Source organism: Osmia lignaria, unplaced genomic scaffold (assembly GCF_051020975.1).
Source record: "Osmia lignaria lignaria isolate PbOS001 unplaced genomic scaffold, iyOsmLign1 scaffold0002, whole genome shotgun sequence".
NCBI lineage: Eukaryota > Metazoa > Arthropoda > Insecta > Hymenoptera > Megachilidae > Osmia > Osmia lignaria.
Genome location: NW_027478159.1, coordinates 15,487,394 through 15,493,267, shown reverse-complemented (window position 1 = coordinate 15,493,267; position 5,874 = coordinate 15,487,394).

Genomic DNA, 5,874 nt, shown 5'->3' with positions numbered 1-5,874 from the left:
GCACCAACATAATAGGGATACAGAAACACCGTGGCCCCTTTCTTTGAGATAACTCTGCACTAGTGCGAGCCGCAAATGCCACTTCCAGCTTAGCTGTGCAGAAGAAGAACAACAAGAAGAAGAAATATCTCGAAATATGTCCGTCAGGCCCCTTCCCTTGAGATATATCTGCAAATATCTCGGAAACGAAGCGAGCTATGACAAAATGTTAAGAGACCTTTTTTGTAGAGAATTATGTTTCCTACAATTTATGTTCTATGATATTTTTTGATCAGAAGCGTAGTTTTCGAGATATATCGAGATATTTAAAAGTTCCGAAGCCGCACCAACATAATAGAGATACAGAAACACCGTGGCCCCTCTCTTTGAGATAACTCTGCACTATTGCGAGCTGGAAATGCCACTTCCAGTTTAGCTGTGCAGAAGAAGGACAACAAGAAGAAGAAATATCTCGAAATATGTCCGTCAGGCCCCTTCCCTTGAGATAATTCTGCAAATATCTCGGAAACGAAGCGAGCTATGGCAAAATGTTAAGAGACGTTTTTTGTAGAGAATTATGTTTCCTACAATTTATGTTCTATGATATTTTTTGATCAGAAGCGTAGTTTTCGAGATATATCGAGATATTTAAAAGTTCCGAAGCCGCACCAACATAATAGGGATACAGAAACACCGTGGCCCCTTTCTTTGAGATAACTCTGCACTAGTGCGAGCCGCAAATGCCACTTCCAGCTTAGCTGTGCAGAGGAAGAACAACAAGAAGAAGAAATATCTCGAAACATGTCCGTCAGGCCAGTTCCTTTGAGCTGAATCTGCAAATATCTCGGAAACGAAGCGAGCTATGGCAAAATGTTAAGAGACGTTTTTTGTAGAGAATTATCTTTCCTACAATTTATGTTCTATGATATTTTTTGATCAGAAGCGTAGTTTTCGAGATATATCGAGATATTTAAAAGTTCCGAAGCCGCACCAACATAATAGAGATACAGAAACACCGTGGCCCCTTTCTTTGAGATAACTCTGCACTAGTGCGAGCCGCAAATGCCACTTCCAGCTTAGCTGTGCAGAAGAAGAACAACAAGAAGAAGAAATATCTCGAAATATGTCCGACAGGCCCCTTCCATTGAGATAAATCTGCAAATATCTCGGAAACGAAGCGAGCTATGGCGAAATGTTAACAGACCTTTTTTGTAGAGAATTAAGTTTCCTACTTTTTATCTTCTATGATATTTTTTGATCAGATGCGTAGTTCTCGAGATATATCAAGATATTTAAAAGTTCCGAAGCCGCACCAACATAATAGAGATACAGAAACACCGTGGCCCCTCTCTTTGAGATAACTCTGCACTATTGCGAGCTGCAAATGCCACTTCCAGCTTAGCTGTGCAGAAGAAGAACAACAAGAAGAAGAAATATCTCGAAATATGTCCGTCAGGCCAGTTCCTTTGAGCTGAATCTGCAAATATCTCGGAAACGAAGCGAGCTATGGCAAAATGTTAAGAGACCTTTTTTGTAGAGAATTAAGTTTCCTACTTTTTATGTTCTATGATATTTTTTGATCAGATGCGTAGTTCTCGAGATATATCAAGATATTTAAAAGTTCCGAAGCCGCACCAACATAATAGAGATACAGAAACACCGTGGCCCCTTTCTTTGAGATAACTCTGCACTATTGCGAGCTGGAAATGCCACTTCCAGTTTAGCTGTGCAGAGGAAGAACAACAAGAAGAAGAAATAACTCGAAATATGTCCGTTAGGCCCCTTCCCTTGAGATAAATCTGCAAATATCTCGGAAACGAAGCGAGCTATGGCAAAATGTTAAGAGACCTTTTTTGTAGAGAATTATGTTTCCTACAATTTATGTTCTATGATATTTTTTGATCAGAAGCGTAGTTTTCGAGATATATCGAGATATTTAAAAGTTCCGAAGCCGCACCAACATAATAGAGATACAGAAACACCGTGGCCCCTTTCTTTGAGATAACTCCGCAATAGTGCGAGCCGCAAATGCCACTTCCAGCTTAGCTGTGCAGAAGAAGAACAACAAGAAGAAGAAATATCTCGAAATATGTGCGTCAGGCCCCTTCCCTTGTGATAAATCTGCAAATATCTCGGAAACGAAGCGAGCTATGGCAAAATGTTAAGAGACCTTTTTTGGAGAGAATTCAGTTTCCTACTTTTTATGTTCTATGATATTTTTTGATCAGATGCGTAGTTCTCGAGATATATCGAGATATTTAAAAGTTCCGAAGCCGCACCAACATAATAGGGATACAGAAACACCGTGGCCCCTTTCTTTGAGATAACTCTGCACTAGTGCGAGCCGCAAATGCCACTTCCAGCTTAGCTGTGCAGAAGAAGAACAACAAGAAGAAGAAATATCTCGAAATATGTCCGTCAGGCCCCTTCCCTTGAGATATATCTGCAAATATCTCGGAAACGAAGCGAGCTATGACAAAATGTTAAGAGACCTTTTTTGTAGAGAATTATGTTTCCTACAATTTATGTTCTATGATATTTTTTGATCAGAAGCGTAGTTTTCGAGATATATCGAGATATTTAAAAGTTCCGAAGCCGCACCAACATAATAGAGATACAGAAACACCGTGGCCCCTCTCTTTGAGATAACTCTGCACTATTGCGAGCTGGAAATGCCACTTCCAGTTTAGCTGTGCAGAAGAAGGACAACAAGAAGAAGAAATATCTCGAAATATGTCCGTCAGGCCCCTTCCCTTGAGATATATCTGCAAATATCTCGGAAACGAAGCGAGCTATGGCAAAATGTTAACAGACCTTTTTTGTAGAGAATTATCTTTCCTACAATTTATGTTCTATGATATTTTTTGATCAGAAGCGTAGTTTTCGAGATATATCGAGATATTTAAAAGTTCCGAAGCCGCACCAACATAATAGAGATACAGAAACACCGTGGCCCCTTTCTTTGAGATAACTCTGCACTACTGCGAGCCGCAAATGCCACTTCCAGCTTAGCTGTGCAGAAGAAGAACAACAAGAAGAAGAAATATCTCGAAATATGTCCGTCAGGCCCCTTCCCTTGAGATAAATCTGCAAATATCTCGGAAACGAAGCGACCTATGGCAAAATGTTCAGAGACCTTTTTTGTAGAGAATTAAGTTTCCTACTTTTTATGTTCTATGATATTTTTTGATCAGATGCGTAGTTCTCGAGATATATCAAGATATTTAAAAGTTCCGAAGCCGCACCAACATAATAGAGATACAGAAACACCGTGGCCCCTTTCTTTGAGATAACTCTGCACTATTGCGAGCTGTAAATGCCACTTCCAGCTTAGCTGTGCAGAAGAAGAACAACAAGAAGAAGAAATATCTCGAAATATGTCCGTCAGGCCCCTTCCCTTGAGATAATTCTGCAAATATCTCGGAAACGAAGCGAGCTATGGCAAAATGTTAAGAGACGTTTTTTGTAGAGAATTATGTTTCCTACAATTTATGTTCTATGATATTTTTTGATCAGAAGCGTAGTTTTCGAGATATATCGAGATATTTAAAAGTTCCGAAGCCGCACCAACATAATAGGGATACAGAAACACCGTGGCCCCTTTCTTTGAGATAACTCTGCACTAGTGCGAGCCGCAAATGCCACTTCCAGCTTAGCTGTGCAGAGGAAGAACAACAAGAAGAAGAAATATCTCGAAACATGTCCGTCAGGCCAGTTCCTTTGAGCTGAATCTGCAAATATCTCGGAAACGAAGCGAGCTATGGCAAAATGTTAAGAGACGTTTTTTGTAGAGAATTATCTTTCCTACAATTTATGTTCTATGATATTTTTTGATCAGAAGCGTAGTTTTCGAGATATATCGAGATATTTAAAAGTTCCGAAGCCGCACCAACATAATAGAGATACAGAAACACCGTGGCCCCTTTCTTTGAGATAACTCTGCACTAGTGCGAGCCGCAAATGCCACTTCCAGCTTAGCTGTGCAGAAGAAGAACAACAAGAAGAAGAAATATCTCGAAATATGTCCGTCAGGCCCTTTCCCTTGAGATAAATCTGCAAATATCTCGGAAACCAAGCGAGCTATGGCAAAATGTTAAGAGACCTTTTTTGTAGAGAATTAAGTTTCCTACTTTTTATGTTCTATGATATTTTTTGATCAGATGCGTAGTTTTCGAGATATATCGAGATATTTAAAAGTTCCGAAGCCGCACCAACATAATAGGGATACAGAAACACCGTGGCCCCTTTCTTTGAGATAACTCTGCACTAGTGCGAGCCGCAAATGCCACTTCCAGCTTAGCTGTGCAGAAGAAGAACAACAAGAAGAAGAAATATCTCGAAATATTTCCGTTAGGCTCCTTCCCTTGAGATAAATCTGCAAATATCTCGGAAACGAAGCGACCTATGGCAAAATGTTCAGAGACCTTTTTTGTAGAGAATTAAGTTTCCTACTTTTTATGTTCTATGATATTTTTTGATCAGATGCGTAGTTCTCGAGATATATCAAGATATTTAAAAGTTCCGAAGCCGCACCAACATAATAGAGATACAGAAACACCGTGGCCCCTTTCTTTGAGATAACTCTGCACTAGTGCGAGCTGCAAATGCCACTTCCAGCTTAGCTGTGCAGAAGAAGAACAACAAGAAGAAGAAGAATATCGAAATATGTCCGTCAGGCCCGTTCCTTTGAGCTGAATCTGCAAATATCTCGGAAACGAAGCGAGCTATGGCAAAATGTTAAGAGACGTTTTTTGTAGAGAATTATGTTTCCTACAATTTATGTTCTATGATATTTTTTGATCAGAAGCGTAGTTTTCGAGATATATCGAGATATTTAAAAGTTCCGAAGCCGCACCAACATAATAGAGATACAGAAACACCGTGGCCCCTTTCTTTGAGATAACTCTGCACTAGTGCGAGCCGCAAATGCCACTTCCAGCTTAGCTGTGCAGAAGAAGAACAACAAGAAGAAGAAATATCTCGAAATATGTCCGACAGGCCCCTTCCATTGAGATAAATCTGCAAATATCTCGGAAACGAAGCGAGCTATGGCGAAATGTTAACAGACCTTTTTTGTAGAGAATTAAGTTTCCTACTTTTTATCTTCTATGATATTTTTTGATCAGATGCGTAGTTCTCGAGATATATCAAGATATTTAAAAGTTCCGAAGCCGCACCAACATAATAGAGATACAGAAACACCGTGGCCCCTCTCTTTGAGATAACTCTGCACTATTGCGAGCTGCAAATGCCACTTCCAGCTTAGCTGTGCAGAAGAAGAACAACAAGAAGAAGAAATATCTCGAAATATGTCCGTCAGGCCAGTTCCTTTGAGCTGAATCTGCAAATATCTCGGAAACGAAGCGAGCTATGGCAAAATGTTAAGAGACCTTTTTTGTAGAGAATTAAGTTTCCTACTTTTTATGTTCTATGATATTTTTTGATCAGAAGCGTAGTTTTCGAGATATATCGAGATATTTAAAAGTTCCGAAGACGCACCAACATAATAGAGATACAGAAACACCGTGGCCCCTTTCTTTGAGATAACTGTGCACTAGTGCGGGCCGCAAATGCCACTTCCAGCTTAGCTGTGCAGAAGAAGAACAACAAGAAGAAGAAATATCTCGAAATATGTCCGTCAGGCCAGTTCCTTTGAGCTGAATCTGCAAATATCTCGGAAACGAAGCGAGCTATGGCAAAATGTTAAGAGACCTTTTTTGGAGAGAATTCAGTTTCCTACTTTTTATGTTCTATGATATTTTTTGATCAGATGCGTAGTTCTCGAGATATATCGAGATATTTAAAAGTTCCGAAGCCGCACCAACATAATAGGGATACAGAAACACCGTGGCCCCTTTCTTTGAGATAACTCTGCACTAGTGCGAGCCGCAAATG